We start from the raw sequence: 20,798 nt of genomic DNA on the forward strand, positions 1-20,798 counted from the left end.
TATCTTACCGGTTTTCTGTGTAAAAATTCTATACTCAAGTGCAATTTTATTAAACATGGTGTGTTGGTTTCTTTTTTGTTATTATTCACGTTCTTTGCTTGTTATAACTTATAACATTCATCCTGTTTTATTTCATTGTCTGTAATGAAAGGGTTCTTTTATTTTTTTATTCTTTATCTCTTTTGCATATTCTTTGTCTCTTCATCTGAATTCTGCGTTTCCTTCCTTACGTAATAAGAAGATACGCAGGCGATGAGGCCTACCCTTACTGTGAAGTGGATAAAACAAACAATTTATTTTTTATGTAGTTCCTAGGTATGCAGTCGATGTGGTCACTATACATTGACATTACATCTTTCCCTGATTAGTACGTCATTCCATTTTGTACCTTACTTTACCTTGAAATATGTATATTCTTGAAGACAATTGAAGTCAATTTACCCAAAGCAATTTTCTGTTTGTGCTTGTTTCTTCAGATCTGAGGACTATTGTACGAACAACCTGAACTTGTTATCAAATTTAATGCAATCGTTTGCAATCTAGACATTGAAACGGGACCTTATATATCGTTTCATTACTGTCATTTTGATGTACCTAGTGTAACGTTCCCTGGCAAACTCATGTTATTAAAGAACAAGAGTTTATTTGTACCATATACGCCGCTCTGGGCAGGTTGTATATATCGTAATTATTGAACAAAAATATTACTGAATGTGGTGTAAAAGACATTTGTTATTCTCCTTATATTTTTTGTTGTAATATTTCTCTGTATTTAGGATAGGAATTTTTCTGTATTTATTATGTGATTGTAAAATGTGTCAGTATTTGCGGTAGCAGAGATATAAAATGTTGCCAGAAGAGAATAATATCGTCAATTTGAAAAGAAATGTTAATAGTCAGCAATACTATTTAAGCACAATGCATTATGTATTCTTTGGTCTTCTCTGTTCAGCAGTCATTGCGGTAGGACACTGTGAAAGAGTTTTTTTACGAATGTGTAGACTTCTTTTGTCTCGGTCTGGACTTAGCCGCCATTAGACGATGCGTTACGAATTAATGTGAGTTGTACTACTGTTTGATCTAAATATATCAGAATTTATCAAATGTGTGAATTATTTATGTAAATTAGCTTGCCCACGTCATCTATAAAATTTCTTTAAGAATTTTTCAGCATTTTTTAGCGGTGTTGCTGGGCTGTGCCGCGACCAACAATAGCAGCGGCGGCATATTTAAAAAAAATTATCAAACCCGTAAATCGGGAACAGATGCATAAAAATCAACAGTGAATTAAGAAATTGTTCTTCTTTTTCAGAGATCCTGTGGCTGATAAAATTTGAATTAATTATACGTTTGTGCATTCGTAGGCGGATAATTATTGTTAGTTAACATTGAAATTTAAACAGTTTGGTTCTTTCAAAATATCTTAAATGTGTAATGAAGTAGGTTTGATCAGTGATAAATGTCGGCTTGGCAATAATTAAAACATTTTGTGCTAATAGAGGTAATCTTGTGTTCTATGGCTAGTGCCGGGATAAAATTCAGTAAAAATATTTAACAAAAAAAAAACCCACTGCATCTGGAAAGTGTATGCCAAGGCCGAATGATTTAAAGGACTCAATTCTCAACCTAATATTCTTAACCAGTTCATATGAGTTCACGTAAATATTATTTTTTCTTTAAATGTACGTAATTCTTAAGAAAGTAAAAATTTTTATTACCACACGAAAATAAGAGAGTGGTTCTACAACAAAGTTCGCACGAAAGAAAATTAACTTAAAAGCAAAAGATAAAATTTATTATTCTTCTTTAACGAAATTTCAAATCAATTCCATTCATTTCGACGATTTCGTTAAATTGGCGCCCAACGTGGGGCTCGAATATGCAGTGGCCATTAAATACCCGTGAGATAACTAGGGAATTAATATAGTCGAGCTTTGTTGCAGAACATTTAATAATTTTTCTATGTATTGTATGTATTGCATAAACAATATTGTGTGGTAATACCTGTGTATGATTTTTTGCATGAGAACACTATGTACCCAGAGGCAAGCTGAAGAAGAGAGCTCAATATTTCGAAAAATTAATTACCTACCACAATATCAGGGGGCAGCTGCACCCAAGATAGATGACCAAAAGGTAAAGCTACAGTGTAGTTGTCCTGTGGGTAGTACAGTAGCCTCAGTGCAGTGTTCTCGGGCCATTAGTGGTGTGCTTGTTGTTAGTGCTTTGTTTTAAAATAACAGGACATTTAGGTAGTTAGTCATTGTAGTATATAGTAAGTGTGTATTAGTTAATGTCCATTTCTTGTGTGATTATGTCAGTGAAACCTGAGTGTTAGGATATTTAGTTCAGATTTTATTTCTTTTGTTTACTATGGTTAGATTGCGTAGTCAGAAAGATATCAACATGGATAATGAGCAACAGTCAGTAAGTAGTGATGCTGAGTTAGAAAGTGGGACACAAAGTAATGTTAGTGACGTAGTTCAGGAAGTACAATGTGAAAATCTGGGGGCAGAAGGGCAAGAAATGTTGCCATTGCCACCCAGTGATTCAGTTGATAGCGGAAATACTGTGCCATCCGCAAGCACTGGACACGGACCAGAGAGTGGTGAGGTGTCAGAAGTGCAATCATTAAGAGTTATGTTCGAGCGCATGCTCAATTTCCAAGCTGAATTTGTACGTGTGCAAGCAGAGCGTGATAGAGAACGTGATGCTAAACAAGCAGAGCGCGATAAAGAACGTGATGCCAAACAAGCAGAGCGCGATAGAGAACGTGATGCTAAAAAAGCAGAGCGTGACCGACGCCTGCATGAGAGGGACGTGCAGTTGATGTAAACTTTAGAAGTTATGCAAAGTGAGATTGTTAGTTTGAAACAAAAATATGAAACCATACCCAAAACGGTGCAAGAATTAAGCGAAAGAATAGATAGTGTTCAAGTGGCTAACGCCAACTATCGTAGAGGAAATCAGTGTCCTGACTAATAGGGTCGAACAACTAGAAATTGACACAACTCAAGTAATTGAGAACAAAGTGATCGAACAAGTGCACAAAGTAGAAAATGAAGTCATAAAAGAAATAGATCAGAAAGTGCACACCGCAATTGAGGCCAGAGATGTGGGCTCAAGTGCGGATGTGCAGGATCTAAAAAAGATAGTACACAAAGACATTCCGCTGTGGCAGCGGAGTGTGGACCGTCGTCTTGTCGAGATGGAGCTTAGCTTGCGGCATGACGAGGCACGGGCGTATGTCACGCCAGCCAGATCCAACAATGATAGGCATATAAATACTGCAGTAAAAAATTGCAACTGCGAGACAGAACAGGCAACCAATGTAAGCGAAACAAATAAATGTCATTCCAAAGTAGTGATTGAAGAAAGCTTGATTAGGAACCGACAGTTTCAGATCTTTACGACGGAGAAGAAATCTGTTCACCCTGTAGTGTTTATCAAGGGATTTAGAAACATTTTGCCTAGCGTTTGGAGTCATACCCAGAAAATACAGTTCGTTATGTCTTACATACAAGGAGATGCTGCATTATGGGCAACCGAAGCAGCTGATAGTTGCGATACATATGAGCAATTTGAAAAAGCATTATTGGCCAAATATTGGTCAACATGTATCCAGGAGAGATTACGGAAGGAGGTATATAATCCAGAGCCGTATTCTCCACGACTAGGCAATTTGCGAAAATATTTCGAGAAGTACATCAATAAGACCCGTTACTGGGACGAACAGATTTCATCCCGGGATCTGATCAGACTTTTGAAATCACACTTGCCGATACATGTAAAGGAAAAACTTATACACGTGCCCGAAAATGATATGGAACATTTCTTGTCTGTTCTGGACTCAATTGACCTGATTCAGGAGGACGTTAAGGCAGCCTCTGAACAGGCTAGAAGTAACGGAAATGGTTATAGAAGTGGTAGAAATAACACGCCTCCACCAAGTAATGGAAACGGCGGAGGTAATAATAGGAGACAAGAGTATGCACAAAACGGAAATAGAGGTAGAGACCGGAACGGCAATAGTCCGCCGGTGAATAATGACCGGAAAAGGAGGTTCGATGACCGGTATGAAACAGGCCCACCAAGCAATAGTAGATCGAAAAATGCCAGGGGGCCGAGCAACACTAATACTTATAATGATGCAAACCGAACTTGGCCGCAGAACCAGAGGCCCAGTCCGGACCGGCAAAACAGTGATAGATATGACAATAACCGACCGCCACCACAAAATGCGCCAATTGCGCAACCGTGGCGGCCGACGCAACACAACGTGCACATAGTGGAGGTCAGTGACACAGAGCAGCCACGCCCATCCACTAGCAATAATTCAACAAACTAGATGCAGCCGAGATACGCTCTCCATCGTCGGCTGAGGTTTGGAGTGAGAGCAGCCCGACACAGAACAAAACACCGAACAAAATCTGTATCCTTAGGTATAATGACGGGGTACAGATGGGAGATGAATTAATAACTGAACCATCCACGTGCATAAAGGAGCACAAAGACAAAGTACAAGCGATAATAGAGATCAAAATTAACAATATTGATGTGCAAGCGGTCGTAGATACAGGTGCTACTGTCAGTGTTATGAGTATGGACTTATTCAAAGTACTGGGGAAGGAAAGGCGTATGCTGACTTTTCCCGTGAATAATTGTAAAGTCACTGGAGCCATAAGTGCACAGCGACAAATAATTAAACTCCAAGTGCGGGTAGAGATGTATTTAGGGGATGAAGCCATAGCGTGCTCATTCCTGGTAGTAAAGGGTTTAAAGGTAGCCTGCATTTTGGGGGTAGATTTTTTAAGAGAAAGGGACGCAATAATCGACCTTTCTCGGGGAAAATTAAGTTTGATGAATGCTGGTAGGAGAATAGAATTGTCCATGCTCAGATCTGAAGAGGTACCTGTACCTAATTGTAATGCTATTAACATAAAGTGTAGGAATCAGTCGATACTACATTTAGACAATCATTGTCTAGGACAGAATCTCTATTATCCTGACGTATAAGGTGATCAATTAAAAGCAAATGTGGACGCACTTGTGAACAAAGTATCACAGTCCGAAAATGTGAACTCTGTGCAACAGCAGGATTTGGTACAGTTATTATCTAATTATGCAGACGTATTTTCAGAACGACCAGGAATTGTTAAGGGATATCAGTACAATATCGAGGTGAAGCCTCACAAAACTTACTGTCGAGCCTCATACTCCATTCCTTGGTCCAAGAAGGAAATAGTAGCTAAAGAAATAAGAAAACTAATCGAGTGGGGAATAATAGAACCGTCTTTGTCCCCTTATAGTAGTCCTTTGGTGGCGGTAGCAAAAGCAGACGGACAGGTACGGTTAGTACTAGATGCGAGAGACATAAATGAAATTATTGTACCCGTTAGGACTCATCCGGAAAATCTTGATGAGCAAATTCAAAAATTTCATGGAGTGCAATATTTGACATCTATTGATATGAGAAGTTCATTCTGTCAAATCCTGCTCACACCCGAGTCGAGGAAATATACTGCATTTATATTTGGGGGAAGGAGCTACCAATTTAGGGTACTACCTTTCGGCTTAAATGTAAGTGCAGGAGTTTTCATAACAGCCCTCGACGCGGTTTTAGGTCCGGATTTGCTGCAAAGGGTAACAGTGTATGTAGACGATCTACTGATTGCCACTGCCACCTGGGAGGAGCACGTAGAACTACTGAGTAAAGTCTTAGAAAGGTTTAAGCAAGCGGGAGTAACAGCGAATCTTGATAAATCCAAATTTGGACGTAATCAGATTAAATTTCTAGGTCACATAATAACACCACAAGGCATCAAGCCTGACAGCAAAAAACTTGATGTAATTCGTGGGTTTCCTAGTCCGAGAACTAAGAAACAGCTCAAAGCATTTATAGGTCTAGCATCTTTTTTTTAGACGGTTTGTTCCCAACCAATTAATGAATAACGAATCTTTATTGAGCCTGTTCCGTAAAAATGCGCACTGGGTGTGGACAGAAGAATGTCAACGCGCATTTGACGCTATCAAAAATGCCTTGGTGAACGCAAACATACTGCGACACCCAGACATGACAAAAGATTTTTGTATAGCGACAGATTCGTGTTCATACGGTCTGGGCGCGTGTTTATTTCAGTGGGACAGGAGCAACGACCCCACAACAATCAATGTAATCGGATTTGCCAGCCGCACACTAAACAGCTGCGAGAGAGCATATTCCGCTACCGAATTAGAGGCTCTTGCAGTGGTTTGGGCGGTAAAGAAATTTAACTATTACATCTATGGTAAAGAAGTCAAAGTATTCAGTGACCACCAGGCTCTGAGCTATTTAATGACTTGCAAATTATACCATACCCGCTTGCTAAGATGGAGGTTAGCATTACAGGAATATAAAATTAAAATCATGTACCTAAAAGGACAAGATAATGTTGTAGCAGACGCCTTGTCGAGGCTTCCACTAGGGCAATCCTCAATGTCAAATATTTTGGAACAATCGGAGGAATATCGAATACTATTAGTACAAGATAAGGTACATAGGAGGGACTTTTTACATATGTGTAAAAATATGTCTATATTGCAGGAAACTGATCCGATCTGGCGAGATATCATTAGTAAAATTAAAGAAGGAACCAATCTTAAAAGTGTTCAGAATTTCAAAATAGTAGATAATATTCTGTATTATAAAACAGGTGTATCAAATGACCATGGAGTCGTGTGTATACCACAACAGGCTATCCCAGCTGTAGTGTGGCACACGCATTTAGCATGGGGTCACGCTGGGATAGGCAAGACAATAAGGATTTTGTCCAAATTCTGTTATTTTAAGGGGATAAGCCAGCAGACTCGCACCATTATCAGGACTTGTCCTCTGTGCCAAAAAGCTAAGTTTCAAAATAAGTCCACAAGGTTTGAACTGCATCCTATAGTGCCTCATCGACCACTTCAGTTAGTATCTATAGACATAGCAGGACCCTACCCACGAGCCAGGGGTGGATTGAAGTACATTTTAGCGGTGTATGACCTTTTCTCTAAATATTTAAAAATATACTGCCTTAAATCAGCCACTGCTCGTGGAATAGTTAAATGGTTAGGGAAGGAATATTTTACACAAGTGGGTAAGCCTGAAGCGATAATATCAGATAATGCTTCCTATTTTACAGGCCATACCTGGAAAAACTATTTATATGAACAAGATATAAAGCATATACTAATTTCCCGTTTTCACCCACAAGCAAGTTTAGTAGAGAGAACATTTGGAGTGTTAAATAAATTTTTCAGGTTATACATTGCATATAAACACACAAGATGGCCAGATCTGATACCTAAGTTTGTAGAAGTTCACAACGCAACCCCGCATGCTTCTACGGGGTATCCACCAAACGAGATTATAATGAATAATAATAGAGTTTTGAATGAGTGGCTGGCACCTTTGCCTAAGGTCCCAGTCATTCCTGAGCCTAAGGAAGAGAAGATAAGAAAAGCAGGGTGCAACCTTACCAGGTGCGCTCAGAAAAGGAAAGAAAAATATAATCGACATGTGACGAATAACAAAAAATTTAGTGTTGGGGACTTGGTACTCTTACGCAATCATCCTAAGTCCTCGGCATCCTTGAAACAGAATAGCAAGTGGCAATTGGTGTACAATGGACCTTTTAGAGTAGTAAGTGTGCCACATGAGTGTAGCTATCTCTTAGCAGATCCCTACTCAGGGAGAGTACGGGGACTGTATCCGCGTAAGGATGTAAAAGCATTCCTACAGTAAAAGACTAATAGTCCTATGTGGACATCATTCTTTTGTAAATAATGAACATTAATGATGTGTGATCTTTAGAGATAATGTACTAGTGTAGAAGTGTTTAGTTATAAGAATATGATTGACTTTCTCATGTGTATGGATATTTGTGTTATGTACTCTTTTAATTTGTGTTATCTAGAACATGCTCTAAATGTTTGCACAGATAATCTGATTAGTGCAATTATTTGTAGTGTTAAGCTGTGACAGAGTTCAATCAAAAAGAACATGTTAGTAATGATTAGTTAGTGTACTACATAATTTTCTATGTGCCCAAATTTGAAATATTTCTTGGCACAATCTTTTCTATTATGTGTATGTATGTATATATGTGTAGTTGTCAGATTGACAGATTCGAACCCAGAATAATATCAATAATATGAGGCCCTGAGAACTTTATTATCTAACCAATGTTATTAGAGAAAATAATGCACCCAGTAGTGACCCGAGGGCACCACGGGAGGCAAACTTGTAGCAAATTTAAGTAGTGCAAAGTTACGCACAAAGAAGCTTCAATTGAAGCATGTGCAGATTCAAACAGTAAAAAAGAGCTAGCCAGATACAGTCCAAGTCAATTTTTGCCTACAGAGACTACACTGTAGTTACGTAGGACGTTGATAGTAAAGTGTGACATGAGTTCAAAGGAGTTATTGAACAATATGCTTGAATCCGGCTGGAATGCACAAATAAAATCTACTCGAACACGAATATAGATGACTTTTGGGCAAACTAATACCAAATTTTGAATATTTGTTACCATGTACGCAATTATCACACCTTGGTAAAGAGTTACGAATGTGCTATTACAAAAAAAAAATTGCACAGCGGACATTGTAAATAAAAATAAAGGAACTTAAACAAAAAGTGCAGTATTGTGCGGCAGAGACAGACAGTGACTGTTAAACCTGCAGCAATACGTCACGGAATAGTTGAGTATAAGTAATAAAAAAACTGTATCATCGCCGTGTGTGCAAGTGGACAAGGAACTAGCACGACACGAACAGTGAACCGATAACGGACGGTGGATCAAGCTAGTGTCAAACTTTAACTCTTTGTGTGTCAAGGGACGCTAGGAGAGCGCATTGACTACAGAGATACATTTTGTCCTAAGGTGAAAACTTGCGTGTGACTAATGACAAGTCATGACATGGTGAAAAATATTGTATGCCCATAAAACGTGTTACTGTGACAACGAAACATTGTGCAAACCAGACTAGTGAAGGCCTACTGAGTAATAACTGCCACTAACTGTGTGCGTTCATTCCCACAGCAGGAAAAATGCCTATAAGGATAGTACACTGTTTCTGAACTTGTTGCATGTTTCCTGGAGCACTGCAAGAAGACGTCGCACGGGCGAGCGGATATCCAACGCGCATCCGGCTACATCAGCTATGCAGCGGCCGCAGCAGCCCGTAGCAGACCAGACAGACAGCCACGCCCCTCCGCGCCGTAGCTGTCAACGCCGGGGGCGGTGACCTACACGGAGTCAGCGCGCCGCGCCGAGCGCCGCTCAACAATCACTCCGCACCGCTCACCAAATACAGCATTATTGATTTTTTTGAAATGTTCACATAAACTGAATAACATGTCAATGACTTCATTTCGATAAACATTGAACATTTACTATGTATGTCCGTAAGAGATATATCCTAGGACAAGTGACCTTGTAGTGTATCACAAGAATAATAGTGTCACACACAAAAACTTTCGTTGAACTGTATGTGACTGTGATATTGTGTAATTGTGTAACCGTTTGTGACGAACTGCTAATTTAATTCAAATGAATAACTGCTAAAGAGACAATATTGACCATGAACCAACTGGGATGGCTGGGCTCCGGCACAGTTTTGCCCAAGTTTCCTGTTTGCCTACGCCCAAATGGGGGAGCCATGAACTTATATAACCCTGGGACTAAATAAAAGAGCCATTCCGTAAAATATACAAGTGTAAAGAACGTTACTGGCACCATTGTGTCAAAGTGTAAAAACTCTTTGCCAAATGCTGCCAGGGGGCAATGTAACGTTCCCTGGCAAACTCATGTTATTAAAGAACAAGAGTTTATTTGTACCATATACGCCGCTCTGGGCAGGTTGTATATATCGTAATTATTGAACAAAAATATTACTGAATGTGGTGTAAAAGACATTTGTTATTCTCCTTATATTTTTTGTTGTAATATTTCTCTGTATTTAGGATAGGAATTTTTCTGTATTTATTATGTGATTGTAAAATGTGTCAGTATTTGCGATAGCAGAGATATAAAATGTTGCCAGAAGAGAATAATATCGTCAATTTGAAAAGAAATGTTAATAGTCAGCAATACTATTTAAGCACAATGCATTATGTATTCTTTGGTCTTCTCTGTTCAGAAGTCATTGCGGTAGGACACTGTGAAAGAGTTTTTTACGAATGTGTAGACCTCTTTTGTATCGGTCTGGACTTAGCCGCCATTAGACGATGCGTTACGAATTAATGTGAGTTGTACTACTGTTTGATCTAAATATAGCAGCGGCGGCATATTTAAAAAAAATTATCAAACCCGTAAATTGGGAACAGATGCATAAAAATCAATAGTGAATTAAGAAATTGTTCTTCTTTTTCAGAGATCCTGTGGCTGATAAAATTTGAATTAATTATACGTTTGTGCATTCGTAGGCGGATAGTTAATGTTAGTTAACATTGAAATTTAAACAGTTTGGTTCTTTCAAAATATCTTAAATGTGTAATGAAGTAGGTTTGATCAGTGATAAATGTCGGCTTGGCAATAATTAAAACATTTTCTGCTAATAGAGGTAATCTTGTGTTCTATGGCTAGTGCCGGGATAAAATTCAGTAAAAATATTTAACAAAAGAAAAACCCACTGCATCTGGAAAGTGTATGCCAAGGCCGAATGATTTAAAGGACTCAATTCTCAACCTAATATTCTTAACCAGTTCATATGAGTTCACGTAAATATTATTTTTTCTTTAAATGTACGTAATTCTTAAGAAAGTAAAAATTTTTATTACCACACGAAAATAAGAGAGTGGTTCTACAACAAAGTTCGCACGAAAGAAAATTAACTTAAAAGCAAAAGATAAAATTTATTATTCTTCTTTAACGAAATTTCAAATCAATTCCATTCATTTCGACGATTTCGTTAAACTAGCATACGAGCAACGTTAACTCTCCTGCTGTGTATTTAACTGGTCAGTGTACCAATGCCCCACGGCAAAGGAATAGGGCAACTTGTTCATTTACTCATCAGTACACATCCTTTCTAATCCTTATGTTTTCTTCTCTTTGCTTCTAATGTGAGTCTACTGGAAGTCTGAATCGTTAAATGGAGCAGTCGCAAATGTAAGAGCAAGACAGAACTATTGCCAACCCAATTTCATGGGCAAGTTTAGCAAAGAGCAAAGACTAGGAGATGAGTCAAAAATACGCAGTGCGATCGAATTTTGACATAGCAACCAGGTCCTTCCCTATTTCAATGGGGAGCCATTTCTTTGGCATCCAGAATGATAGGCATTCGGTATCTGGAGTGGCAAGTGAATTCTGTTGCGCAATCTTTCCTGTGTCGTGGGTTCTGGCATTAGACTGTGTTATTTAGTCATAGAAACATATTCCTTTTCTTTCAGATTATCGATGTTATATAAGTGAGCAATGGTCCTTTAATTTTGATTACATATCTATGGTTCGCAGGAGAGCTTCTGTAAAGTTTGGAAGGTAGGAGACGAGGTACTGGCGGAAGTAAATGTGTGAGGAGGGGGCGTGAGTCGTGCTTGGGAAGCTCAGTTGGTAGAGCACTTGCCCGCGAAAGGCAAAGGTCCCGAGTTCGAGTCTCGGTCCGGTACACAGTTTTAATCTGCCAGGAAGTATCACTCTACATATGTGTTTGGATGGGGTCCAACTTTACGAAAACACAATTTTGTTTTGTATCCCAAAGACGTTTCACTGCAAGTGCAGCGTCATCAGTGGGCTTTTATTTTATGGATTTTTACCGCATGGTGTGGTCTTCCTGAGGGATTAAGTTTTTATAGTGCCTTTTTTCTTTCCAAGTTTATCATGTTTTCTTTTTTCCTCATCTTCTTCACTGTGAAGTTCCGCTTATTGTGCTGTCACTGTCACTATTTCATTGTTTACTGTGAAAAAAATGACAAACTGTGAAAGAAAACAGACACTATAAAAACGTAATGCCTCAGAGAAACGACACCATGTGGTAAAAAGCCATAAAATAAAAGCCCGTTGATGATGCTGCAATTTCAGGTTAACATGTTTGGGATATAAAACAAAATTGTGTTTTGCTAAAGGCTGACCCTCATCCGAAAACAAGCAAAGCAAACATGAAAAAAAGAGCTTCAACCTCAACATGATTATTTTGTTTACTCTGCATGCAAAGTGTAGTTCAATGATGATCTCTCTGTGCTAGTTCGAGGCACCGATATTTGGCTAAGTACGAGGGTTGTCGAGAAAGTAAGTTCCGATCGGTCGCGAAATGGAAACTTCCGGAAAAATCCGGTAAAGCTCTGCACAGATGTGTTGGACAGTGTCTCTAGTATGCCTGTCGATCGTGTCGCGTCGCTATTTTCAGTTTTGAGTCAACAGTGAGCACGTAAAGATGCGCAGGGAATAGCGCCTCCCGCGAAATATGATGGCCGGGTTAGTGATTTCGCCTATGTCACGCAGCCCACATAACACAACTGTCGAGCAGTTCCTCCTTCAGGTCATTTCTCGGCCGCACACTGCAGGGGCAATGAAGACGCTCCTGCAGCGTTTCCGATGAGAAGTGTTTGATGACCCACAATACAGTCCGTAATTGGCTCCCCCTGAGTCTCATCTCTGCTCACAAGAACCGCTGGCTATGAAGACAAAATTTTTCCACAGACAGCGAGCTGCAGACTGTAGACCACCGACTGCAGACTGACCGAAAGCACAGGTGGCTGCTTTCTATGACGAGGATACTGGAAAGCTGATACAACACTTCGACAACACTCGAAGTTGGAGCAGAGAAATATCTACTTATGTAGTTCTGGCGACACCGGACATGACCTTCTTCTTCTGTGCGGATGCACACATATTACCCGAACTCTTACGGGACTTGCTAAGAATATCTTCCACGAGTAATGAGTGTGTTGGGGTGCGACACTACGAATGCAGTGTGTGGACATACAAGGTGAGAATGTGGGTCTCGCGGGAGGCGTGCGCGAGATAGTCCCTGCAGTTACTCTATACTCTGTGTCCTCGGTGGGTCAGATGGATAGAGCGTCTGCCATGTAAGCAGGAAATCCCTGGTTCATGTCCCGGTCGGGGCACACATTTTCACCTGCAGCCGTTGATATATGTCAACGCCTGTTATCAGCTGAAGGTATTAATATAATTCTAATTTCGTTCTAGACGGCTGCAGGTCGTCAATGGTGTCTGTTCTTTCGTACATTTCAGAACGAACAGACAGCATATCCATATCAGTATACGTGATAAGCGAGTCCGTTAGGATGCTGCAGTGGGACCAATATTAAGACAACTGAATGAGAACATCTAAAGTGAATTAGAAGCAGAGAACGAACAATATATGAATAAAATCTTAAATAACATTCGGCATTTAACTGTTGTTAATTTGCCAAGCTAATTATGTTGCTACCTCACTGTACGTGTATTTTCCTTATAGGACGTGCAGTGCGTAGTTTCCAAGTACTACGAAATTTTGAAATCTGAAACATGACAATTCGTCAAATTTTTGGAAATTAGGCGCTGAATTGTTTGTCGTCCATAAACAGCCCTTTTCAACCTATCCCACGCATGTTCGATAGCGTCATGTCTGAAGAACATGCTGGCCACTCTAGTCGAGCGATGCCGTTATCTGAAGGAAGTCATTCACAATATGTGCACGAGGTGGGCGCGAATTGTCGTCCATGAAGACGAATGCCTCGCCGATGTGCTGTCGATATGGTTGCGCCATCGGCCGGACGATGGCATTCACGTATCGTACAACCGTTACGGCGCCTTCCATGACCACCAGCGACGTACGTCGGCCCCACACAATGCCACCCCAAAACATCAGGGAACATCCACCTTGCTGCACTCGCTGGGAACTGTGTCTAGGTCGTTTAGGCTGACCGGGTTGTCTCCAAACACATCTCCGACGAATGTCTGTTGAAGGCATATGCGAGACTCATCGGTGAAGAGAACGTGATGCCAATCCTGAGCGGTCCATTCGGCATGTTGCTGGGCCCATCTGCACCGCGCTGCATAGTGTCGTGTTTGCAAAGATGGAGCTCGCCATGGACGTCGAGAGTGAAGTTAAGCACCGTGCAGCCTATTGCGCACAGTTTGAGTCATAACAGGACGTACTGTGGCAGCACGAAAATCTTTTTTCAAAGTGGTGGCGTTGCTATCAGGCTTCCACCGAGCCATAATCCTTAGGTAGCGGACATCCACTGCAGTAGTAACCCTTGGACGGCCTGAGAGAGGCATGTCATCGACAGATCCTGTCTCTCTGTATCTCCTCATTGTCTGTACAACATTGCTTTGGTTCACTCCGAAACGCCTGAACACTTCCCTCGTTCAGAGACCTTCCCGGCACAAAGTAAGAATGCGGACGCGATCGGACCGCGGTATTGACCGTTTACGCATGGTTGAACTACAGACAACACGAGCCTTGTACCTCCTTCCTGGTGGAATAACTGGAATTGTTCGGCTGTCGGACCCCTTCCGTCTAATAGGCGCTGCTCATACATCGTTGTTTACATCTTTGGGCGGGTTCAGTGACATCTCTGAACAGTCAAACGGACTGTGTCTGTGATACAATATCCACAGTCAACGTCTATCTGAAGAAGTTCTGGGAACCGGGATGATGCAAAACTTTTTTTTGACGTATGTGTTTTCACGATACAGTATATGTCGTTTGCATTTATGAACTTTGAGAATGTTCATATTTTTTTCAGTCCTAATATGCTGGTGGTTGTTCCACTGATTGAAGTAAAAAAGTGTTTTGGATAAAATAAAGTAGAGTACTGCTCCTCGTCGTTGTAGCTACTGAAATTGCTGACGTTCCGATGGACTTTGTGCGGTCGTCTTCAGGCCGTTTTACTGCTGTGTATTGATGAATGTCTTCCATTGTATACTTCATTTTCACTTACCCGTAGACTACCGATGTTATATATCTGAAATGTCTCTGGACAATTTGAAGGGACTGTTATGGAGTGGTGGTTGTACAGTATGCTATTGCATGTGCTACCCTGATGGTTGACTAGAATGCAGCTCAGTAGGTAATTGCAGAAGTTAGCGTATCGGCTGTCTGTTGCCTGTGCCTCTGTGGTAAGTGATTGGTGGGCAACTCCTTTGGTTATTAGAAGGCAATAGCAAATCGACAGCCTGCATGCAGGGGAGGATGCTTTACTGCAGCGAAACGTTAAGGCCACACGGCAGTTCCCTCGCAGTCACCTTTTGTACTGCCGCCGGCCGGATATCCGCTGGGCTCGAATCGTTGGCGGCCAGTCTGCAGGTAACTTGGAGCTGTCCTCCCTATTCATGCTGTTAGAGCGGTTAATTATATCACTAGGCTCTCTTATTTTCGGCAACGGCCTTGCCGCAGTGGATACACCGGTTGCCACCAGATCACCGAAGTTAAGCGCTGTCGGGCGTGGCCGGTACTTTGATGGGTGACCATCTGGGCTACTATGCGCTGTTGCCATTTTTCGGGGTGCATTCAGCCTCTTGATGCCAATTGAGGAGCTACTCGGCCGAATAGTAGCGGCTCCGGTCAAAGGAAACCATTATAACGACTGGGAGAGCGGTGAGCTGGCCACACGCCCCTCCTATCCACATCCTCGGCTGAGGATGACACGGCGGTCGGATGGTCCCGATGGGCGACTTGTGGCCTGTAGACGGAGTGCTTTTTCTCTTATTTTCAGTTGCTGTTTCTACAGTTGCCGCACAAACATCCGAAATTCTTGAAAATTGACAAGACGGCCACATTCTTAGCTGTGTTCTGCTACAGCTGACTTGTTCTGTCGCAGTCGTACGTAAAACGTTCATGCTCCGAAACGCGAGTGCTAATGGGTCTCCGGGTTCCCCCACATAGACTTTGCCGGATTCACGCCTAAGTTCCTACACACCTGCAGTGTGGTCGTTGCATGTGGAATATGTGCGGCAAAGTCGTTATTGTGTCGTCGTCAAATATCGCAGCACCACGCCGAAGTCGGCAAGCGCACATCGATATAGGACTGTTGATGTTTCTAGATATACCGGGAATCCGATATATCTATCTTGAGGAAAGTGTCATTACAGGGTCTCGATAATCCGAAAAATGATATCGATATATGGAAATACAGACGGATTAGATATCGACGTACCTGCCTATAAAAATATCGGTTGCACGTTGTAAGTATACTGACGGTTTTAGAGCTGTATATCTAAGTATTGATTTATTATTAGATATTCTGTACATCAACAAGCTAGCAGCCTTCCCATCCTCCTCGGAAAAAGAATTGAAAGGAAAACGATGCATGGTCACACCTGGCGATAACCACTTTGCTAACAATGGTAGCTGCATGTTAGTGGCACAATAACAGGTATCCTGCTACGGTCGCAGGTTCGAATCCTGCCTCGGGCATGGATGTGTGTGATGTCCTTAGGTTAGTTACGTTTAAGTAGTTCTAAGTTCTAGGGGACTGATGACCACAGTAGTTAAGTCCCATAGTGGTCAGAGCCATTTAACAGGTATCCGATGGATCTGTCGTTCGGTTTCGTCAGAGCTGCTGAAGTATATGGTTACTAAAATGCCACCTAATTTTAAAACTGGTTATACATATGTAGCATGTGGACTGCTAAGCCATACTTCGTTGACTTTGCATCATCTTGTATCTCGAAACGGAAGAAGGTCTGCTGCCATGGAACACGTGATGTTTGCTAATGAACCCAGTTTCTTTAATTTCTTAATGATTTTACCTGTACTGATAATGGAAAGTTATGTTAGTTTCCAATAGCTTTTATATCAAAATGTATTTAAACTGGTTTTTGATAATACGTGGGTTATACGGAAAGTAAATTCCGAACGGCCGCGCAAACGAAACCACAGTGAAAATCACAAATATTTTATTTGCAACAATAAGCTGCACCTTCCACCTACTTCTCTACATAGTCGCCACTCCGACTGAAACATATGTTGCAGCACTGTACCAATTTTCAAATACCCTCGTCATAGAAGGTAGCCACCTGTGCTTTCTGTCAATTCTCTACTCTGGTTTGCTGCTTGTTGTCTGTGTCAAAATATTGTCTTCATAGCCAGCGGTTCATATCAGAAGAGATGAAAATCCGAGGGAGCCAAATCCGGGCTGTATGCTGGGTAATCAAACATTTCCGATGGAAAATGGTGCAGGAGCGTTCTCATTGTCCCTGCTGTGTGCGGCCGAGATTGTCACGAAGAAGGAACTGTATGACAGTTACGTTGTGCGAGTTGCATGAAATCAGGCGAAATCTCTCGGCAGGCACCCATACTTGGCGGGTGACACTATTTTCTAGGCATCTTTACGTGATCACTGTGCACTCAGAACTGAAAAGAGCGACATGACGCGATGACAGGCGTACTAGAGACAATGTCCAACACATCTCTGCAAAGTTCTATCGGATTTTCACTGTTGCTCCATTTCACTGTCGATCGGACGTTACTTTCCGAATAGCCGTCGTACTTATATTTAACTTGATTACATTTACTATAGATGGGCGGTAGAGTAATGATGTAACCGATAGGGGAGACTGGGAGAATTTGCCACAGTGGGTAAAATGATGTACTGTACCTCAATATGTGGTGTCACCGCCAGACACCACACTTGCTAGGTGGTAGCTTAAATTGGCCGCGGTCCATTTAGTACATGTCGGACGGGCGTGTCGCCACTGTGTGATCGCAGACCGAGCGCCACCACAAGGCAGGTCTCGAGATACGGGATAGCACTCGTCCCAGTTGTACGACGACTTTGCTAGCGACTACACTGAAGAAGCCTTTCTCTCATTTGCCGAGAGACAGTTAGAATAGCCTTCAGCTAAGTCCATGGCTACGACCTAGCAAGGCGCCATTAACCGTATCTGAAGATAGTCTTTTTTGTATTATCAAGAGCGATGTACCACAAGGATAGAATAAAGTTAAGTATTCGAGGAGCTGCATACTTTTCTTATTAGCATTCACTATTCATCCTGTTCCAGAATTCACGCCCGTCCGCGTTAGATAGCGTGCATTTAGGCCGCCTCTATCTACAAGGTGTTGGCACATTTGCCAACACTTCACAATATATCTTCAACTGTGAGTGCTAGTCTTCTGTGACCGGTGCTGCCATTTGGTGCCCATCTATACGAATAAGCGTACAGAACGCGGGAACCTCCCAGTCATCGGTGCAAGAAGCATAGTTTGTTTTGTCTTTGTTTCTTCTAGCATTTGATCTCTAGTTTCTAAGTGTTGTGTACATAGTTCCGCGTAGTCAGCGCATACACAGCTTTCCCACTAGAGCGCGCCTCTCTAAGCACAGCAGCGCAGGCGCAGCGCTCGTCCATCTCCGCACTACGAGATGGCGCTGCCTTAGAGACGGACCAAATTCTGCTTCAGCCAATCCGCGTAATAATATGTAACGCAGCCAATGAGATTGCTGCTAATGTAGAACCTTTTCTCCTCACAGATCACACTCGCACAGTGATACCTGAATGCACGAGGTATTATAACGAGTGTACAGACCTCCGATCAGTCAGTCTGCATTAGTCTGTACGAGTCTGCATTTGTCTGCACCAGTCTGTACCAGTCTGCATTTAGTCTGTACCAGTCTATAGTCAAGTTTCAGTCTGCATCTAAGAAGATTTCGTATTCCTGTACATAGCACTTGTCAAGTATCAGAGATATGTGAGAATAAGACTAACGTACCAAGACCAAAGGAACTTCAGATTGTCAATTGTAAATAGCATCCAGAATCAAGTTATGTAAGGTTTATGCTTGTTACTATTTTAATAAATGTGGGTGAAAATTAATCAAGTTCTGTCTAAAGTTGGTCACCATCAATCTGCTACTCTAAGTGTGCAAGTGGCATTTCTATCGTCTGACCTAACGGCAGAAGATAAACACGCCACGATAAGACCACGAGACATATTGCTGACACTCGCCTACTTCGTTAGAGCGACAAGTCAAATAATCTGATGGCGTGTGTACTGAAGGTCTTACAGTGCGCACACCACACTAAGAGAGACGCTATTTCCTATTGTGTTAAAAACAAGTTTTTGTTGTTATGCCGATCTCTGGTCATTAACACTCACGATTATGTAAGTATTATTTCTCTTAAACAAATCGCGAAAGTGGAACTATAATTTTACAAAGGCCATGCTTGTCGGGGCTAATTTGACACACAGACACCGAGAGCGTCTTTTTATCCCACTTCAGTTTCAAACCAATGAAGATAGAAACTAAATTACATACGTTAATCTATGTTTAATGGCGCCCAAAATAACATAATACGTTATTTTTATGGGGATGTGTTTCTCTGTTCCGATGCAGAGGACGTACATCCGTAAAATAGAGAGCTTCTGGGACTGCAGGTGAATTAAGAAATGCCGTTAATGCTGTTCATAAATGGGACTTCTGTAAGGGAGAGCGCCATCCAACACAACGTACCAGAGGCAAAGATCTGTGCGTAGTATGTGGTGGATTCGGCAAAGATAACGAGGAATTGTACTCATGCATTTGTTGTGCTTTTTGGTGTCATTCTCAATTAAGTGGGTGGGACAGTCTCGAAAACTATAACTGTGACTCCTGCCTCAAGAAGCGTTAGTTGTATAGAAAGAGACCGAAGGCGTGTGTGAGATAGTCCCTGCAGTCGCTCTATTCTCTGTGCCCTCGGTGGCACAGATGGATAGAAAATCTGAGATGTAAGCAGGAGATCCCGGGTTCCAGTCGAGGCACACATTTTCACCTGTCCCCGTTGATATATCAACGCCCGTCAGCAACCGAAGGTATTAATATAATTGTAATTACAGAATACGCTTGTACTCAGGTCCTCTTCTGTTGCTATTTTATAAGAAAATTATTATTACTGTTTTCTATCTTTTCCACAGTTAATTAAGCTAATATTTTCGCTATTTTCTTCTTGTAAACTATCTTGTTCATAGTTTTGATTTTACCCCATTTACTGCGTCATTTTAACTGGTATATTGGGTAAACTGACGCATGTAGGGAGTCATAATCATCAGTTTCTTTCTCTGAAACGTAATGCTTTATATTTATGGTTTCAAGATATGTTACAGGAAACATATTTGGCTAATAATATACGAAAATTGACGCCTCTAGCTATTACAGAATAAATATGATAGTCAAAATGCCTTAGGCACGCTAAATTCCCCCACTCTGCCCTAAGCTACTGACCAAATTTCCACGACTGTAACACCTTTAAATTTCAGTAAAATATGCATATCAAAAAAGGTTTTGCATCACCCCTGTTCCCAGAACTCCTGAAGACGTTGCCTGTGGGTATTCTATCACAGACACAGTCTCTTTGACTGTTCAGAGATGTCACTAAACCCGCCCAAAGATGGAAACAACTATGCAAGAGCAGCGCCTATTAGACGGAGGGGGGTCCGACAGCCAATTAGTTCCAGTCATTTCACCAGTAAGGTGGTACGCGGCTTTTGTTTAGTTCAACCATCCCCAGACGGCCAATACCGCGGTTCGGTCGCATCCGCATTGTTACTTTGTGTCAGGAAGGGTTCTCAACAAGGAAAGTGTCCAGGCGCCTCGAGTGAACCAAAGCGATGTTGTTCGGACATGGAGGAGATACAGAGAGACAGGAACTGTTTATGGCATGCCTTGCTCAGGCCTCCCAATGGCTACAACTGCAGAGGACGACCGCTACCTAACGATTATGGCTCGAAGGAACCCTGACAGCAACGTCACCATGTTGAATAATGCTTTTCGTGCAGCCACAGGACGTCGTGGTACGACTCATACTGTGCGCAATAGGCTGCATGATGCGCAACTTCACTGCCGACGTCCAT

General features: G+C 41.6%; 1 protein-coding gene and 1 pseudogene across 1 annotated transcript in view; one reads left to right on the forward strand and one right to left on the reverse strand.

Annotated features, from left to right (window-relative positions):
- LOC124777870 (dehydrogenase/reductase SDR family member 11-like) overlaps positions 1 to 20,798 on the reverse strand; it is a 141,577-nt gene that overhangs the window by 113,079 nt on the left and 7,700 nt on the right. The gene's annotated exons all lie outside the window — the stretch shown is intronic.
- Positions 15,351 to 15,468, forward strand: LOC124778933 (annotated as a pseudogene).

The sequence above is a fragment of the Schistocerca piceifrons genome, chromosome 2 (assembly GCF_021461385.2).
Source record: "Schistocerca piceifrons isolate TAMUIC-IGC-003096 chromosome 2, iqSchPice1.1, whole genome shotgun sequence".
Lineage (NCBI taxonomy): Eukaryota > Metazoa > Arthropoda > Insecta > Orthoptera > Acrididae > Schistocerca > Schistocerca piceifrons.